The sequence below is a fragment of the Lepus europaeus genome, chromosome 5 (genome assembly GCF_033115175.1).
Source record: "Lepus europaeus isolate LE1 chromosome 5, mLepTim1.pri, whole genome shotgun sequence".
Lineage (NCBI taxonomy): Eukaryota > Metazoa > Chordata > Mammalia > Lagomorpha > Leporidae > Lepus > Lepus europaeus.
In genome coordinates this window covers 83,140,470-83,161,472 of record NC_084831.1, presented here as the reverse complement: position 1 = coordinate 83,161,472, position 21,003 = coordinate 83,140,470, and the positions used below count along the sequence as shown (strand labels likewise).

The 21,003-nt window shown below is 39.6% G+C and overlaps 1 long non-coding RNA gene across 1 annotated transcript in view; it reads left to right on the top strand.

The window, feature by feature from the left end:
- Positions 1-19,524, top strand: part of LOC133759931 (uncharacterized) — a 53,395-nt gene extending 33,871 nt beyond the window's left edge. The window contains exon 4 of the long non-coding RNA XR_009865936.1: positions 18,524-19,524. This is a non-coding gene — a long non-coding RNA (uncharacterized LOC133759931). The remainder of the gene's footprint in view (positions 1-18,523) is intronic.
- Positions 19,525-21,003: the final 1,479 nt, after the last annotated feature.

Genomic DNA, 21,003 nt, shown 5'->3' with positions numbered 1-21,003 from the left:
TTCACCTAGGCAGTTTGAGCCCTCAAGCCTATGCTATGCTGAGAGGCTGGGACACCTCAGACTGCTACGTAGGTGCCCAGCTCCCTGTCAATCCTCCCAGTCAGACTCTGGCATTTTCTCTTGCCCAGATGCTGGGCACACAGACACAAGCTGGTGCAACTGTTACATATGTCCAAAATGGTGCCTTCCCTCTCTCAGCCAGTTGTTGGGTGCCATTGTTGGGGCAATGGGGAAAGAGAAACATGCCCCTTTTTCCCTCTAGGTTAGCAGGTACTCGTTCCCCCACAGGGTTCCAGGCTGGACTCATGCCAGTCTCTCCCTTCAGCTGTATCACCAGTGGCACAGGCTGCTGCAGTCTGATCTCATCTCATTCTTTAAACGCTGGTGCTCTCAGGCTCTTGGCTACTGGGGTCCTGTGTTGTGTCCATGCTCATGCTGTGTGTCTGCACCCTCCACATATGTCTACAACATATCCCTTTCTTAAGAATTTCCACTGTAGTTTTCTCCCTAAATTTGCCCTGAGAATGCACTCCCTGCCACGCTGTCTTTTTTAAGACTATCTTCCCCTAGCTAGAGCAGTAAGTGCCCTCCCCATTCTGCCATCTTGGATCCTCTAAACACATTCTCTTTGCCAAAGCAAGTTTCTTTTTCTTTTTTTTTTTAATTAAACTTTTATTTAATGAATATAAATTTCCAAAGTACGGCTTATGGGTTACAATGGCTTCCCCTCTCCCATAACTTCCCTCCCACCCACAACCCTCCCCTTTCCCGCTCCCTTTCCCCTTCCAATCACATCAAGATTCATTTTCAGTTCTCTTTATATACAGAAGATCAGTTTAGTATATATTAGGTAAAGATTTCAACAGTTTGCCCCCACATAGTAACACAAAGTGAAAAATACTGTTGGAGTACTAGTTATAGCATTAAATAACAGTGTACAGCACATTAAAGAAGAGATCCTACATAATATTTTTTTAAAAAAATTAATTAATTTTCTATGCCATTTCCAATTTAACACCAGTTATTTTTTCATTTCCAATTATCTTTATATACAGAAGTTCGATTCAGTATATAATTAGTAAAGATCTCATCAGTTTGTACCCACACAGAAACACAAAGTGTAAAAATACTGTTTCAGTACTAGTTATAGCATCACTGCACATTAGACAACACATTAAGGACAGATCCCACATGGGATGTAAGTACACAGTGACTTCTGTTGCTGACTTAACAATTTGACACTCCTGTTCATGGCGTCAGTAATCTTCCTAGGCTCTAGTCATGAGTTGCCATGGCTATGGAAGCCTTTAGAGTTCGCTGACTTTGATCTTATTCTGATAGGGTCATAGTCAAAGTGGAAGATCTCTCCTCCCTTCAGAGAAAGGTACCTCCTTCTTTGATGGTCCCGTTCTTTCCACTGGGATCTCAATTGCAGAGATCTTTCATTTAGGTCTTCTCCCTTGTTTTTTCTTTTCCATGGTATCTTGGCTTTCCATGCCTACAATACTGTCATGGGCTCTTCAGCCAGATCCGAATGCCTTAAGGGCTGATTCTGAGGCCAGAGTGTTGTTTAGGACATCTGCCATTCTATGAGTCTGCTGTATATCCTGCTTCCCATGTTGGATCCTTCTCTCCCTTTTTGATTCTATCAGTTAGTATTAGCAGACACTTGTCTTGTTTGTGTGATCCCTTTGACTCTTAGACCTATCAGAGCCATCAATTGTGAACCGAAATTGATCACTTTGACTAGTGAGATGGCATTGGTACATGCCACCTTGATGGGATTGTATTGGAATCCCCTGGCACATTTCTAACTCCACCATTTGGGGCAAGTCCGATTGAGCATGTCCCAAATTGTACATCTCCTCCCTATCTTTTTCCACTTTTATATTTAACAGGGATCACTTTTCAGTTAAAATTTAAACACTTAAGAATAATTGTGTGTTAATTACAGAGTTCAACCACTAGTACTAGAACAACAACAACAACAACAACAAATACTAAAAAGGATAAAGTATTACATTGTACATCTAAAGTCAGGACAAGAGCTGATCAGTTCATTGTTTCTTATAGTGTCCATTTCACTTCAACAGGTTTCCCCTTTGGTGCTCAGTTGTCACTGATCAGGGAAAACAAATGATATTTGTTTCTTTGGGACTGGCTTAATTCACTCAGCATGATGTTTTCCAGATTCCTCCATCTTGTTGCAAATGACTGGGTTTCATTGTTTCTTACTGCTGTATAGTATTCTATGGAGTACATGTCCCATAATTTCTTTATCCAGTCTACTGTTGATGGGCATTTGGGTTGATTCCAGGTCTTAGCTATTGTGAATTGAGCTGCAATAAACATTAATGTGCAGATGGCTTTTTTATTAACCCGTATTAATTTCCTTTCGGTAAATTCCAAGGAGTGGGATGGCTGGGTTGTATGGTAGGGTTATGTTCAGGTTTCTGAGGAATCTCCAGACTGACTTCCATAGTGGCTTAACCAGTTTGCATTCCCACCAACAGTGGGTTAGTGTCCCTTTTTCCCCACATCCTCTCCAGCATCTGTTATTGGTAGATTTCTGAATGTGAGCCATTCTCACCGGGGTGAGGTGAAACCTCATTGTGGTTTTGATTTGCATTTCCCTGATTGCTAGTGATCTTGGACATTTTTTCGTGTGTCTGTTGGCCATTTGGATTTCCTCTTTCGAAAAATGTCTATTGAGGTCCTTGGCCCATCTCTTAAGTGGGTTGTTTGTTTTGTTGTTGTGGATTTTCTTGATTTCTTTGTAGATTCTGGTTATCAACCCTTTATCTGTAGTATAGTTTGCAAATATTTTTTCCCATTCTGTCGGTTGGCTCTTCACTTTCCTGTTTCTTTTGAAGTACAGAAACTTCTCAGTTTGATGCTATCCCAAATGTTAATTTTGGTTTTGACTGCCTGTGCTGCTGGAGTATTTTCCAAGAAGTCTTTGCCTGTACCTATATCTTGCAGGGTTTATCCAATGCTCTCTAATAATTTGATGGTTTCGGGTCGTAGATTTAAGTCTTTAATCCACGTTGAGTGAATTTTTGTGTAAGGTGAAAGGTATGGGTCTTGCTTCAAGCTTCTGCACATGGAAATCCAATTTTCCCAGCACCATTTATTGAATAGGCTGTCCTTATTCCAGGGATTAGTTTTGGATCTTTGATCAAATATAAGTTGGCTGTAGATGTTTGGATTGATTTCTGCTGTTTCTATTCTGTTCCATTGGTCTATCCATCTCTTTCTGTACCAGTACCATGCTGTTTTGATAACAACTGCCCTGTAGTATGTCCTGAAATCTGGTATTCTGATGACTCCGGCTTTATTTTTGTTGTACAACATTGCTTTGGCTATTCGAGGTCTTCTGTGTCTCCATATGAATTTCAGCATCATTTTTTTCCAGATCTGAGAAGAATGTCTTTGGTATCTTGATTGGTATTGCATTGAATGTATAAATAGCTTTTGGGAGTATAGACATTTTGATGATATTGATTCTTCCAATCCATGAGCATGGAAGATTTTTCCATTTTTTGGCATCCTCTTCTATTTCTTTCATTAAGATTTTGTAATTTTCATCGTAGAGATCTTTAACGTTCTTGATTAAGTTTATTCCAAGGTATTTGATAGTTTTTGTAGCTATTGTGAATGGGATTCATCTTAGCAGTTCTTTCTCAGCCATGGCATTGCCTGTGTATACAAAGGCTGTTGATTATTGTGCATTGATTTTATATCCTGCTACTTTGCCAAACTCTTCGATGAGTTCCAGTAGTCTCTTAGTAGAGTTTTTTGGGTCCCCTAAATAAAGAATCATATCATCTGCAAAGAGGGATAGTTTGAGTTCTTCCTTCCCAATTTGTATCCCTTTAATTTCTTTTTCTTGCCTAATAGCTCTGGCTAAAACTTTCATAACTATATTGAATAGCAGTGGTGAGAGTGGGCATCCCTGTCTGGTACCAGATCTCAGTGGAAATGCTTCCAACTTTTCCTCATTCAATAGGATGTTGGCCGTGGGTTTTTCATATATTGCTTTGATTGTCTTGAGGAATGTTCCTTCCATACCCAGTTTGCTTAGAGTTTTCATCATGAAAGGGTGTTGTATTTTATCAAATGCTTTCTCTGCATCTATTGAGAGAACCATATGGTTTTTCTTCTGCAGTCTGTTAATGTAGTGTATCACGTTGATTGTTTTGCGAACGTTGAACCATCCCTGCATACCAGGGATAAATCCCACTTGGTCTGGGTGGATGATCTTTCTGATGTGTTGTTGCATTCTATTGGCCAGAATTTTATTGAGTATTTTTGCATCTATGTTCATCAGGGATATTGGTCTGTAATTCTCTTTCAATGCTGCATCATTTTCTGGCTTAGGAATTAAGGTGATGCTGGCTTCATAGAAAGAATTTGGGAGGATTCCCTCTTTTTCGATTGTTCTGAATAGCTTGAGAAGAATTGGAGTTAGTTCTTCTCTAAATGTCTGGTAGAACTCAGCAGTGAATCCATCTGGTCTTGGGCTTTTCTTTGTTGGGAGGGCCTTTATTACTGTTTCAATTTCTGTGTCAGTTATTGGTCTGTTTAGGTTTTCTATGTCTTCCTGGCTCAATTTAGGGAGGTTGTATGTGTCCAAGAATCTGTCCATTTCTGATAGATTTCCCTGTTTGCTGGCATACAAGTCCTTGTAGTAATTTCTGATGATTCTTTTTATTTCTGTGGTGTCTGTTGTTACGTTTCCCTTTTCATCTCTGATCCTATTGATTTGGGTTTTTTCTCTTCTTTTTTTTAGTTAGTTGGGCCAATGGGGTGTCAATTTTGTTTATTTTTTCAAAAAACCAGCTCCTTGTTTGGCTGATTTTTTGTAATGGTTTTTTTTTTTTATTCAATCCTGTTGATTTCTTCTTTGATTTTAATTATTTCTCTTCTCCTACTGGGTTTGGGTTTGGTTTGCTGCAGATTTTCCAGATCCTTGAGATGACTTGAAAGCTCATCTATTTGGTGCCTTTCCAATTTCTTGATGTAGGCACCTATTGATATAAACTTTCCTCTTAACACTGCTTTTGTTGTATCCCAGAGGTTTTGGTATGTTGTGCTGTTATCTTCATTTACTTCCAGAAAATTTTTGATTTCTCTTTTAATTTCTTCTATGACCCATTGTTCATTCAGGAGCATGTTGTTCAATCTCCATGTGTTTGCACACGCTCTAGGGATTCCCGAGTTGCTAATTTCCAATTTCATTCCTTTGTGGTCTGAGAAGCTGCATGGTATGATTCTAATTCTTTTGAATTTGCTGAGACTTGCTTTATGGCCTAGTATGTGGTCAATCCTAGAGAAGGTTCCATGTACTGCTGAGAAGAATGTAAAGTCTTTAGATGTAGGATGAAATGTTCTGTAGATATCTGTTAGATCCATTTGGGCTATAGTGTCATTTAAATCTACTGTCTCCTTGTTGATCTTCTGTCCTGTTGATCTGTCTATCTCTGAGAGTAGAGTATTGAAGTCCCCCAGAACTATTGTATTGGGGTCTAAGTCTCCCTTTAAGTCCCTTAACAAGTCTTTTAAATAAACTGGTGCCCTGTAATTAGGTGCATATACATTGATAATTGTTATATCTTCCTGTTGAATGGATCCCTTAATCATTAAATAGTGCCCCTCTTTGTCTCTCCTAACAGTTTTTGTGGTAAAGTTTATGTTGTCTGATATTAAGGTGGCTATGCCCGCTCTTTTTTAATTTTTGTTGGCATGGTATATGTTTTTCCAGCCTTTCACTTTCAGTCTGTATGCATCATTGTTGGAAAGATGAGTTTCTTATAAGCAGCAAAAAGATGGGTTTTGTTCCTTAACCCAATCAGCCAATCGGTGTCTTTTAAGTGGACAGTTCAGGCCATTAACATTCAATGTGACTATTGAGAAGGAATAACTTTGCCCTGTCATTTCCCAAAGATATTTTCTAATATATGGTTTGAGATTCCTGTGATCTTTTGCTGTGAGGTTTTCTTCCTTTACCTTCTTTCATGTTGGTGACCGTGTTTCTGTGTTTCTGTATGTAACACATCTTTAAGCATCTTTTGCAGGGCTGGACGAGTGGCGACAAATTCTTTCAATTTCTGTTTGCTGTGAAAGGTCTTTATTTCACCTTCATTCACAAATGAGAGCTTTGCAGGATATAATATTCTGGGCTGGCAGTTTTTCTCTCTTAGTACCTGGGCTATATCTCGCCATTCTCTCCTGGCTTGTAGGGTTTCTGATGAGAAGTCAGCTGTGAGTCTAATTGGAGATCCTCTGAGAGTAATCTGGCGTTTCTCTCTTGCACATTTTAGGATCTTTTCTTTATGTTTCACTGTGGTGAGTTTGATTACGATGTGAAGTGGTGAGGATCTCTTTTGGTCATGTTTATTAGGGGTTCTGTGAGCTTCCTGTACTAGGATGTCTCTGTCCTTCTCCAAACCTGGGAAATTTTCTGCTAGTATCTCCCTAAAAAGGCCTTCTAATCCTTTCTCCCTCTCCATGCCTTCAGGAACTCCTAGAACCCGAATATTGGGTTTTTTAATAGTATCCTGTAGATTCCTGACAGTATTTTTTAGATTTCTGATTTCCTCTTCTTTTCTTTGATTTGACTGTTTCCTTTCCTGTTCTCTGTCTTCTAATTCTGATATTCTCTCTTCTGCTTCACCCATTCTGTTTTTAAGGCTCTCTAATGTGTTTGCCATTTGATCTATTGAGTTCTTCATTTCATTGTGTTTTTTTTGTCACTATCTCAGTTTCCTGTTCTACTAGTTGTTTCATTTCATTTTGATTCCTCCTTAATATTTCATTTTCACGAGAGAGATTTTCTATCTTGTCCATTAAGGATTTCTGTAGTTCAAGAATTTGTTTTTGAGAAGTTCTTAATGTTCTTATCAATTTTTTGAGATCCGCTTCTTGCATTTCCTCTATCTCTTCATCTTCATAATCTTGCATTGGGGTGTCTTGTTCATTTGGGGGCATCATAGTGTCTTCCTTGCTCTTGTTACCTCGGTTTTCTACGTTTGTTGTTTGGCATGTTGGAGATAATTTTTTTTTTTTTTTGCTGAGGTGTTTTTTTCTCGTTATACTATACCTCTAAGTGGGCTGTCTGCTTTGATGGTTCCTTAGAGGCTGTGATGGGTGTGGCCAGAGAGCTCTGCTTGATTTTTTAGGTTTAAGGCTGTGCAAAAAGTGACTCACCCAGATTGTTCTCTCCCTTGCTCCTTGCTGGATCTCTCTCTCTCTCTCTCTCTCTCTCTTTTTTTTTTTGACTCAGTTGGGAAGTAATTCCGCACAGGTGAGTGGAATTGAGGGTAATTGAAATCTGGCCTCTGTGAGTATTCGTTTGATCTACCCCTGGGACCACACAAAGAGTTTATGCAGCCCTCGATGTGTTCTCAAGTTTCACTCTAGTCCCGAAGTTACTGAGTTTGTGTATTCCTTGGCGCTTTACATATGTAAAATGGCACCTGCTCTTTTGTTTTGTTAGGTGAATGGAGAGAGAGGCCTCTGCTTTTCCCCACCAATGTCTCAGGTTTCTGACGTTTTTGTCTTACCTCCAGTTCGTTCCCATGCTGGCGAGATTCTGCGGCTCGGCTCCCGTGGCTGGGCTTCCACGCGGTGGGCTCCCTGTAGGTCCTCTGTGTCACATCCACTAGATCCAGAAACGTTTCCTCTGCACTTTTTTTCTTGAGTCTTTTCCTGAGGCTACAATAATTCCACTTTTATGAAACTTTATTTTCCCAGACTATCGGCACACGTCCTGACTATCCGCCATCTTGGCTCCACCCCAGCAAGTTTCAAAAGAAGATGATTTCATCTCTTCAGGATGAACTGCTCTGGGTACCCAGAGATGAGAGGCTGTCTTTGGAAAAAATGTGCTGTATCAAGATAGTGAGAGGCCAGCGCCGCGGCTCACTTGGCTAATCCTCTGCCTGCGGCACCAGCTCCCCAGGTTCTAGTCCTGGTCAGGGTGCTGGATTCTGTCCCAGTTGCTCCTCTTCCAGTCCAGCTCTCTGCTGTGGCCCAGGAGGGCAGTGGAGGATGGCCCAAGTCCTTGGGCCCTGCACGCGTGTAGGAGACCAGGAGGAAGCACCTGGCTCCTGGCTTCGGATCAGCGCAGCATGCCAGCCATAGTGACCATTTTGGGGGTGAACCAAGGGACGGGAGACCTTTCTCTCTGTCTCTCCCTCTTACTGTCCACTCTGCCTGTCAAAAAAAAAAAAAAGATAGTGAGACTACAAGACAAATTGATTAAAATATCTTTGATGAGTCACTTTAATCCTAAAATGGAAGTGATCCATTCTCCTAAAATGCCTTCCTTTATGGAATCTGACCTTTTAACCTTTATCTGATTATCATTAGGATAGATATTTTATACTTTTCACATTACAGATTAGAAACATAAACTTGCTTTTCTCATCACATTTTGTAACAACCATGCATACTTTTATAAGTATCACACACACACATGAACATATAGAGATAGACACAAACGTTTAATTCCAGTTGTGCCACAAACTAGCCATATTGTCTTAGACAGGACACTGAAACGCCATGGTTGTTTCCTTACCTGCAAATTGGGTTGATAGAAATATCTATTGTATAGCATAGGGCAGTATCTGCCACATAAGCAATCATTCATAATTAATTATTATTATTTCCATTTCTGATGATTTTTAAACTCATTTATAATCTGTTATTACTCTTATTTTTTGGGTTCTTGTAGTTTGAGCAGCTGGGATGATGGTGGCATATTTTACTGAAGCAGAAAAGACTAAGACAAGAATATTTGGGGAGATAAATAATTCTATGGATATGAAATTGTCCCAGAGGCTATTAAGATGATATAAAGCACATACTGAATTGTGCAGACATATTTATGTACACATGCACAGACTTAAATGTATGCAGATACAAAGCAAAATATTCAGATAGAGAGAAATCATTTCAGAGCCAATTTTTATCTCTATTGGTGATAGATATCTAAGGACATTATCCTCCACTTTAAAGGCAGAAATTTTACCTTATTCATCATTTATTCTCCGTAACACACAACAAAATCTAACATCGATATGTGGTCAGGTATTCATACTTTTTTACAGGTTTATATTAACACATTGCTTCTAGAGTTAACTTTACAAATACTCTGGAGATAATTTTTTAAATTTATATACAAATTATTTATTTGAGAAGGATGGGGGATGGAGAGAGAAAAAGAGGTAGAGAGACAGAGAGAAATGCTCATATTCAGGAATTCACTTTGCAGATGCTCATGAATGCCCTTGACTAAGGCTGAGTGTAGGAGCTGGCTACTCAAACTAGGTCTCCCATGTGGGTAACAGGGACCCCAAGCACTTGAGCCTTCATCTGCTGCCTCCCAGGATCTGCATTGGCAAGAAGCTGGAGTCAGGAGCTAAGGTGGGCATTGAAGCCAGGCACTCCATTATGGAATGTGAATGTTCTAACCTGATTTAACTGCTAGATCAAATGCTGCCTCTACTGAGTGTGTTAACTACCTGCTTTTGTTTTCCTAATTTGGTAATACACAGGGAAAGACTTGGTAGTCTCTGTGTTCTGAGGTCAAGAACTTCTATGATAATTTGAAACAAATAATTCTGTTTTAAGTAGTTATTAGTATTCAATTATAATCAACATGTGTAATTCATAAAACATTTCTGGAGTTTTATCATTTGAATTATGTCTCCCCCAAAAGTTTTTGTTTTGGAAACTTAATTCCCAAACTCATATGTCAATGATATTTGAGTGTCCTTTAGGAGTAGTAAGAGTTAGATGAAATGTTAAGGGTAGGCACCCATGAAGGTGTTAGTGGGTTTTTAGCAACAAGAAGAGAGATCTGAGTCAACATACTTGTTCTGCCTTGTCATGCAATGTTGTATACCCTGTTATGATGCAGCATGTCCCATGTGAATTACAAAGCTGATGCCAATACCATACTCTTGGAATTTCTCTTCTTTATACAGTGTCCAGTCTCAGATATCTTGCTATAGCTACAGAACATAAACTAAGACAATGGTTACCAGAGAATTTGATAAAAAATCAGCATATTACCCATATGGTTTATAAGGAAGTATGCACAGAAAATTTGAGCAGACAGCTGGTACATGGTAGAGCCAGGACTCTGGTTTCCAGTTGCATCCATTGTGTTGCAAAAGATAGGGTTTCATTCTTTTTTATGGCTGAGTAGTATTCCATAGTGTATATATACCATATTTTCTTTATCCAATCATCAGTTGATGGCATCTGGGTTGATTCCATATATTATTGTGAATTGAGCTGCAATAAACATGAGGGTACAAATAACTGTTATATATGCTGATATCATTTTGTTTGGGTAAATTCCCAAACATATGGTAGATCTATTTTCAGATTCTGAGGAATCTCCATACTGTCTTCTGTAATGGTGTACTAGTTTACATTCCCATCAACAATATATTAGGGTACCTTTCCCCCACATTTTCACCAGCATTTATTATTTTTTGATTTTTGGATGCTATCACTTCTAGTTGGGGTGAAGTGAAACCTCATTGTGTTTTTTATTTGCATGCCCCTTATGGATAGTGACCCTGAGCATTTTCTCATGTGTCTGTTGAACATTTAGATTTCATCCTTTGAAAAATGCCTGTTCATGTCCTTTGCCCATTTCTTAACTGGATTGTTTACTTCATTGTTGTATACTTTCTTGAGCTCTTTATAAATGCTAGATATTAATCTTTTATCAGTTGTGTAGATTGCAAATATTTGCTCCCATTCTGTCTGTTGCTTTTTCACTTTGTTGAATGTTTCCTTTGTTGTACAGAAACTTCTTAGCTTGATGTAATCCAATTTGTCTATTATTGATTTGATTGCCTGGGCTTCTGGGATCTTTTCTAAAAATCTTTGCCTATCCCAATGTCTGGCAGAGTTTCCCTGATGTTTTCCTCTAGTAATTTGATCGTTTCAGGTATTTAGATTAGATCTCTTATCCACTATGAGTTGATTTTTGTGTAAGGTATAAGGCAAGGATCTTGTTTCATACTTACATATGCAGAGATCTAATTTTCCCAACAATATCTATTGAAAATAAGAACTTAACTAATAACCTCATAGAGAGATTCACATCGCCATCAGCGAAGTATACAGTAAGTAGAAAAAAAAAAAAAAAACCTCCCTTTCAGACCAAAGGGAAAGAAAGTTTTAAAGTGAGAATATAATTTTCCTCATGGGCATTGTCTACCTTAGAAAAACTACTACAGAACATGCCTGTGACTATAGACTTGTAGTTCAGGCCACCGAAGATTAAAGATGGGACACGGGCACTCCCTTGACTTGCATCCTCTGGTCTGCTTTAACACAAACCAGGAGGAAAAGAAAGCTAGGCATCAGAAGCAATGGGTGGCAGGCCTATTAATGGCTGATCTGGGCAGTGATCTGCCCTCAAGGAGACCCAACAGGCCAGTCCACTGCAGTGGCTTTCAATGTGGTAAGCCTGGGCTTCAGCAGAAGTCAGCTTGTGAAGAGCCCTGGCAGCTCTGCCAAGAGTTGGATCACTGGAAATGGACCTGCCCTGGAATCGAAGGATGCCCAGGTCAGAGCCACAGATCTTATTGGCTCCAAGCTGAAAAGCCCTTCACTCAGCCCAACTTCCAAAGTGACCACTGCAGCTGAGGGTATGGTCAAGTAGGGTCAGCAACATTGCAGGCAGAACTGTAAATTTCTTGTTAGAGATGCCACCTGCCTTTACCTGGCCAGCTCTCCTCCCAGGCCAGCCAAGTAATGAAAGTCAACAGAGTGCCTTCCCCTAGGAGGTTCACACCTCCCTTAGGATATACCCCATGTGAAGAGATAGATAGGTCTGAGCCTCTTAACTTACAAGGCCTAAAACCCACCAGATTATTATCAAGCCCCTTCTATCAGGTTCTATTTGCCTCTCAATCAGAAAAATTACTTGTAGCTTAGACAGCACCTTTCTTAGCTCCTCTAATAATGACTCTGTCCTTTGTTCTAGACCCTGTCTAGTGCACTTGAGCCTCATTCCTTTGTAATCATAACCTCTACTCTACCACCAATGGCTCTACTCCCAACCTGTGTGTACTGATGGTCCTCTTCCCCACTTAATGCTATATAATTGTTCAGACCTGGTTAAGGCCACTCTTAGGATCATTGGTTACTATCCTCACCCTGTCTTTTATGACCTTGTCTAAATATGATCAGAGTCGGGGAACTTGGAAGGCTTCCATAGCCTTGGCAACTCATGACGACAGCCTAGGGTGATTACTGGCGCCATAAACTAGAGTGTCAATTTGTTGGGTCAACAACAGGAGCCACTGTGCGCTTGCTCCTGATGTGGGATCTCTGTCCTTGATGTACTGTACATTTTGATTTAATGCTATAACTAGTACTCGAACAGTATGTTTCACTTTGTGTTTCTATGTGGGTGCAAACTGTTGAAGTATTTTATACCAAATTGATCTTCTGTATATAAATAGAATTGAAAATGAATCTTGATGTGAATGGAAGGGGAGAGGGAGCGGGAGAGGGGAGGGTTGCGGGTAGGAGGGAAGTTATGGGAAGGGGAAGCCATTGTAATCCATAAGCTGTATACTGGAAATTTATATTCATTAAATAAAAGTTAAAAAAAAAAGATACATGGTATAATTGCAGTTTTTTAAAAACATGTTGAGACTTGCTTTATGGCCTAGTTCTATCCCAGTGAAAGTTTCAAGTACTGATGAAAAGAATGTATATTGTGCAGATGTCAGATAAAATGTTCTGTAGATACCAATTAGGTCCACAGGGTAGATTAGCTCTGTTGTTTCTTTGTCAATTTTCTGTTCATTGATGAAAGTGGGTGTTGAAGTTCCCATTATTCTTGTATTGGTGCCTGTATCTCCCATTAGATCCATTAACATTTACTTCAAATAGCCAGGCACCTTGGCATTGGGTGCATATACATTTATTATAGTCACATCTTCCTGTTGAATTGATCCCTTAATCATTACAAATGCCCTTCTTTGTCTCTTTTAACAGTTTTTGTGTTAAAGTCTTTTTGTCTGATATTAGGATAGCTACTCCTGCTCATTTTTGCTTTCCAGTAGCATGGAATATCTCTTTCCATCCTTTTATTTTCAGTCTGTATGTATCTTTGAATTGGACATTGCCTAAAATAGTTCCTGACAACATAGCACCTGGCGGATGTTCGAGGGATGTGTTTGTGGCTGCTGTGGTTAAGCCATGCAAGATCAGACCACTTGCAGTGATAGGTCTGCTTTAGTTCCGGACATGTGGACAGTGCATGATCCCTATACTTTGCTTAAGATGCCCCATGCGTGGTCCACCCATGCCTGCATGACCTTTTCGCTGATTGGTTCCCCTACTGCACATGTCTTTTGTAAACCTTATAAGCCTGTACATTTCCTCAATAAAGTAGTTCCTGCTTCGACAGAACTCACAGGTGCTTGCTGTGTTCTTGACCCATTGACCTTACCTTTCCTGTTCGCCTTGTCAGGGAGTGCTTGTACTGTTCCCTGCTGGTCAGGGGACAGCCTCAGGCTTAAGACCCCAACATCTTTGTTGTTGAGGTGTATTTTTTGTAGTCAGCAAATAGATGAATATTGTTTTTTTAAGCCATCCATTCAGTCTGTATCTTTTAATTGGATAATTTAGGCCATTTACATTCAAAGTTATTATTGTTAAGTAATGACTCAGTCCTGCCATTTTTCGTAAACACCCCTAGTGCTCATTTTGGATTTCTTTTGTACTTTTATAGGGGATTTTCTGCCTTCACATTCTTTCTTGGTGATGACTTTCTCTGTTTCTATTTGTAGCACAACTTTAGGTATTATTTGTAGGTCTGGATGAGTGGTGACAAATTCTATCAATGACTATTTATTCTGGAATGTCCCTGCTAATGTGCCTGGGAAAGCAGTGGAAGATGGACCAAGTCCTTGGGCCTTTGCATCTACATGGAAGACCCAGATGAAGCTCCTGGCTCCTGGCTCCTGGTTTTAGTCTTCCCCTGCCCCATTTGTTACAGCCATTTGGAGAGTGAGCCAACAGATGGAATATCTCTCTATGTCTGCCTCCATCTCTCTTTAACTCTGCCTTTCAAATAAATAAATAAATCTTAAAAAAAATAACATGTAGATAGTATTGCCAGAGTAGTTGAGTCAAACCTGAGCTGTCTACCTTACAAATAAGAATTTAGGTTTAGAAAAGTTTCTTTGTATATTTTGGGCTATTTTCTAGCAGAAACACAGGAATTATTTAGTCTCTTTGCCTGGCGTTTAAACTTCTGCTCCTTTTAAGCAAGTTACTCACTTCTGATGTCTATATTTTACTATATATCCAAGTCCTAGCCACTGTTATTCCAGAGACTTGCCTGGGCTGGCTGCAAGGTGTAAGGAAATTGGGAAATTGCCTGGCACTGAGGCATCAAGAAATCCAGAGTCTAGTGCCAATTTGGTATTAACTAGCACTAGGTCTTGTTGGAAAGGTATCTATCACTTTTATGACAACTTGCAAAGATCCTGACGTGAGTTTGAACTATTTCTCTTAGTTTCCTATGGCTGTTGTTAATAGATGACTATGCACTGGCTTAAAACAACACTGGGCTAATCCTCTGCCTGCAGTGCCAGTACTCCGGGTTCTAGTGTTGGTTGGGGCGCCAGTTGTGTCCGGTTGCTCCTCTGCCAGTCCAGCTCTCTGCTGTGGCCCGGGAGGGCAGTAGGATGGCCCAAGTGCTTGGGCCTCTGCACCCGCTTGGGAGACCAGGAGGAAGCACCTGGCTCCTGGTTTTAGATCGGTGCAGTGCACCAGCCGTGGTGGCCATTTGGGGGGTGAACCAACGGAAGGAAGACCTTTCTGTCTCTCTCACTGTCTAACTCTGCCTGTCAAAAAAACAAACAAAAAAACCCACACATTTATTCTCTTCCAATTCTGGAGACTTTATGGGGCTAAAATAAAGGTATTGGTTCCTTCTGGTGGCTTCGTGGGAGAAGCCATTTCCTTGCCCTTTCCAGCGTCTAGAGGACACTTCCGTTCCTCAGTTAATGGCTCCTTCCTGGAGTCATTGCCACCTCAGGTTCCATGACCCTGGCTTTTACTCTTCTCTCTGATTCCTCCTATGTTCTCCTTATAAGTTGCTTTGGGATTACACTGAGTCTGCTGGGACAGTCCAGGATTCTCCCCATTTTTACAAGGCCACCTCTGCTGAGTTCTTTTGCCACATATGGAAACATTGAAACATTCAAAGGTTTGGAGGTTACCACGTGGACCTATCTGGGTGCTGTTAGCCAGTCTACCATAGTAACCACAGTGGTCAGTGACAGATGATGGGGAATGGGAAAGAATGAACTCATTTCCATAGCTTCACTTATTTCTTCCGATTATGAGCCGATACAGGGAATGTAATATATGAAATTCAGAGTTGTATAGTTCTGGATTTAAATCCCAGCTGTATCACTTACTTGCTGGTTGACCTTAGACATATAACATAAGCTGAGTCTCTGCTTCCTCATTGCTAACATAGAAATAATAATAATGTGTGTGTGTGTGTGTGTGTATGTATTAAATGAGTTAGTGCAAGTCACATTATTGGCACAATGACTAGTACAGATCATGTTCTTGGTGAATGACACTATCAACCCTACTGAAGCCCAGACTTCATCTCAATGTAGTGTATGACCTCAGGCAATGTTCCCCACTTTTTTCTCTTTTACAAAATTGGGCCTTTATTGCAGAATTAAGTTCATTGTACTCCTCAATATTAGCTTGTGCAAAGTATCAGTTTTATTTGATTTTAATTTTAATATTCTTATCTCTTCCTTTCAATTTATTACTCCCCTATCATCTCAATATGTCCTCTCTAACACATTTTCAATTTGACTTTAGATATATGCATAATATTATATATGCATGTGTTTTAATTAAATGGAATATATTGCTTGTGTTTCTTGCTTTTTCTTCTCATTGTCATGTAATTCAAAATTTGTCCTCTGCAATAACTTAGTTACCAAGTCTGTAGTGGTGAGCATTTAGGTTGCTCCAAAACCCCTGCCACGGATGCATCACATCTCTGGGTCACCACATCCCCCGTTTGCAAGAACTTCTCTGAAGTATACATCCAGAAGTTGGAAGTATGTTCCTAGGATAAGAATTGTTAGACTTCTCTCAAGAAAGACTGTCCATTTCTTCTACCAGATGAGCTAGTTTGGGTTCACAACATTTACACCAACACTTGGTGTTTTCTGATTCTGTTTCTTTACATATGATAGCTACTAAGTGATGTCATATTTATTTTTAAATTTCTTTCAGCACTGGAAGAGTTGTGCTTTACATATGTGCTAGTTTTCAGGTTTTCTGGTTTTATGAACACAAAAGATAATTGTCATTTATATAGATGTAAATCATTTGGTCATTTCTTTATTGGTTTAAGTAGCTTTTTGTTGTTATTGTTAGTCAATTTTTTTGTTCCTTAGACATTCTAGAAATTCCTTTGTCGAGACAATTAAAATGTCTCTAGATACACTCGGATGTAGATACCACATCCATTATAGATGTGTAATAATCTTTGTGCAGTCACCTATGTTTTAAAGTTTGAATGGTTCTTGTGATGGAAAGAAATTTAACAGTTTCCCCCTATGGTGTGTGATTTTGAAGTCTTAGTAAAAATATCTTTCCCCAAATAAAAAGGTAAAAGAGATTCTTTGCTATATTTTCTTCTATTAGCTTTATAATTTTTCTTTAGACTTTTACTTTTTTTTAATCCTGAGCTCACCTTTGTGTGTGATGTGAGGCACAACCCTACCTAAATATTCCCATTCAGTAATCAGTTTTCCTCACACACCCACAAACAACACATCGTTGCTTCACTTAAGGAAAGTTTCCATATGCATAGAGTTCTCTTTCTGAATTCAATATTTACTTGCACTTATCTGTTCCTATATCAGTACCATATGGATTTTTAAAAGTTTTATTGACTTATTTTTGTTTATTTGAAAGGCAGAGGGAGACAGAGATCAACCTTCCATCTGTTGCTTTACTCCTCAAATGTCTGCAATGGCCACAGTTGGACCAAGAAGAATGCAGGAGCCTAGAACTCCATCTGGGTCTCCCACACAGGTGGTAGAAACCCAAGTACTTGAGCCATCACCTACTACCTCCTAGGGTGCACATTAGCAGGAAGCTGGATTGGAAGCAGAGGAGCTGGGACTCAGACCAAGCACTCTGATATGGAATAGGAGAGTCCCAGGTGCAACTTAACTGCTGAGCCAAATGCCCACCCCAGAACCATGTGTTCTTTAAGGTCATCGAGGACATGTAATATGTCTTAATTTCTAGCAGGCAGACACTTCCTCTTTTCTATGCTTAAGGAATAATTTTAGATTTTTGTGAACTTTCGTTTTTCTATATCCTGAATATACTGAGGTCTCCTAAATGTCCTGTTGTAATTTTGACTGGAATTCAATGGAAATGACACATGTAATTTTTCATTCTTGGCATTGTGTGGAGTATAAAGTGCAATGTGCTTATGTTCTAGAGAGCCATTTTCATCACTTATTGCAAATTATAGAAGGACAAATAATATATTTATATGTAGGAACTAGGCATAAATTTGAAATACATCCCATGGGTTTTGGCTTAACATGCAAATATGACAAAAGGTTCATTGCTCTGTGAATATTTCTATGATCATAGTCATAGCATTTGCAAAACACTTGATGGTGTAAAAAGCTGTTCCATGTGCAGACACAATTGCAAATGCAAGCTCCCAACTTCAAGGTCTTTTCCATAGACCTTTTCCACTTAATGTGAACCCTATGGACTTTTAAGTTCTTTCTGATGTGTTTCTTGGCTCAAAGCCTTAATGTTGGAGCAAGAGACAAAGTGAACTCTTTCTTAGATTGTGCATCTCTAGTTATTTGAAGATTCGTTTCACTAGGAGCATGGTTATTTACCATACACACAAGCTCTTTGACTATCATTTAAAAGCAGATTTCTATCTATAAGAACAAACATTTTGCAGATGCAACTGTGGAAATTTTGCAGATTCCAACTGGGAAAAGGGTTAGAGGATACATTATCATATTTTATGCATGTTTGGCCTGGTAAAAATTTCAGTATGTCTGTCTTTGTATGCATCCTTTTATATAGAACTGTGCCTGTTTCCCACTTCAGTGCTTATTTTCCCACTCTTCTGATGTTCTTGGTTTTTCCTGTCCTTGGCTGTTGGCTGTCAGGAAGTAATCTATAACTCATCCTGACCAAGATGTAAGTGATCAGTAGAGATTAATGCATTGTCTACCAGTGATATTAGCACATATGCCTAACAAAAAGCATAGAACTACAAGCTGAGCATTGATCCCTTTAGGAACCCATAAAATTGTAACTTGTATTCCATTTGTGTACAATCTTAGCTTTAGAACTAAGGATAGGATTCAATCAAAACCAAAAATACTGGTTGGATATACTTGTCATTAGCTTTCTTTTTTCTTTTCTTAATTATTGTCCCTAGGTTGCTTCTCGTGACCACAGTGACTTCCAGTGCATTGCTGAGGAGATGCCTGGGAGTAGCCCAGGGCCCTCTGGAGGCTGTGGGGTCCACCAATGCATCTTTGCTTGCCCAATGAAGAGACACATGATCTTCAAAATTCAATTTTGGATTTGGCCAAGGGGATTATAACTGCCTATAAAATATTTATCTGCCTAGTATGCAGATTTTCAAAGGAAAATATGGTTTTATTTGGCATGTCTGAAAAGTTTCCAGGGGCCAAAGAACCTCATTCCAGCCAAATCAATAAATACAGAGAAGCATCTCTTGCCTACTATAGTGGATCAATTGGAAGGATGATGACAGCTGTTCCTGTTGACTTTTCCTGAAACTGACTCAACTTAAACTTTGTAAAAAAAAGCTTAGGTCAACAGTACATCACCAGCTAGTTTCTGCCAAATGGACTGAACTTTCCTCCAAATCTGAGTTAGAGTTGGAAAGAGCCAATGGGAAAAATGAAGCCAAGGTCATGCTGAGTTCAGCTCAGGCTTTGGAAAGTGTTTTTCAGAACTCTGCTATCCTGGGTTGCCCTCAAAGTAAGTGGGGAAAAATAATGAACAAAACTGTATGTGTGTGTATTTGGGAAACACTCAACCATTTCAAGACTGTCCTGACTATGACAAGAATGCATTTCTAACCATGGATCATGAAGAAAACCATCATCCTTTGCAGGGGGGTTTTGGACATGCACTGATTGCTATGGTGAAGTTCCAGAAAGGTAACTGGGAAGATGAATAACTGCTACTTTATCCCTTCCCAGTTATCTGGAATTTGCTTAAAGGTTGAAAGAATGTCTTGTTTGACTTTGGCACATAGCATGATGGCCAATACACAGTACATGTATAATTAAATGTCATTACATGATAGGATAACAGCAACAGATAATGCTGGGAGTAGCTTCATTATCTTACTCAGCTAAGAGGCTCCTCAATCTGGAAGATTGTGTTGACCAAAATTTATTGGGGGTGGGGAAATCCTTCTAATCTATAGCGATTAAAAATCATGCTTAAAATTTATGGAAGGGGCAGGCATTGTGGCTGTCTTTGGGATGTCTGTATTCCAGGTCAGAGCAGCAGATCAAGTCACGGCTATTCCATGCTTATGATTCAGCTTCCTGCTAATGTACTTGGGAAAGCAAAGGATGATGGCCCAGGTCCTTGTGTTCTTGGCCCCCATGAGGAAGACCTGGATGAAGGATGAAGTTATAGGCTCTTTGCTTAGGCCTTGTCAACCTGGCTGTTGCAGGCTTTTGAGGATTGAACCACTGGATGAAACATTCTCTCTCTCTCTCAATCTCTCTCTCTCTCTCTCTCTCAAATAAATAATTAATCTTTAAAAAGAGTGCAAAACACATAAATCCATAGTTTATTAGAATAGGTGTATCTGTCACTTAGCATTGACTCCAAGGAATGCTATTATATAAGACAGATGAAATTTGGGGGCTGAGGGGGCAATTATGGGTCTAAGGGTAGAGAAAAGGTAAGGAGGAACTTTAAAGGAAAAAGAAGTTAGAACACATAAGAGGGCATGCAGACAGCTGGCCTCCTGGATGAATAGAGCATTTCCTTTTGTTTCTGCAGCAGATAGCAGTCCAGAAGCAGTGAGAAAACAGTCTTGGTTTGGTTTCTTTGTAACACATTTTAGTTTTTGGAGATGTTTTAAGTTCACAGAAAAGTTGAGCAGAAGGCATAAAGATTTTCTGTAAACTCACGGCTCCCATGCAAGCATAACCTCCCCTGCCCTCCACATTCTGCCCTACATGTTCCCATTTTGATCATCTGAAGTGCAGAGTGTATGTTTGGCTTCACTCTTGGTGGTGTGCAAGCTGTGGGTTCTATGAGACAAATGTATAGTGATGTGGATCCACCACTACAATGTCACACTGAGTAGTTTCACTGTCCTCCAAGAAACCTGTGTTCTTCCTTCCCTCCACTCAACTCCCACAGCCACCATCTTCTTACTGTCTCCCTAACTTAGCTCTTTCCAAAATGATCTATGATTGGAATCATACAGTATGTAGCCTTCTCAGGTTAGCTTCTTTCCCTTAGTGATGTGCAGATTGTGAGGGATTCAGAGTTCCTCATCTCTTTGTACTACCATCATTGGCTTATCTGACTTTCATCTCTTCCTATAAACGTAACATCTTAAATAAATTATTTTCTTTATGCAAGAACTTTTACACATGGAAGCACAATGTGTTGATTCTTGGAGATCCAGTCTAGTCCCACAAAAAGAGCAGCATGTAAACATGGCTGGTGTTTTATTCTCTCTTTCCTTCTCTCCCTCCATCTCGGGCTCAGTTTTGTGGCTTTAAAAACCCTCTACCTCCCTCTTGTGGACATCTACTGAGAAGCAGGCATACTCTTCAAAGCTGACATGACCTCTGGCTGGGGAAATGGTTAACAAAGAAATAACTTTTGGGATTATCACTTGGCTTCCACCAG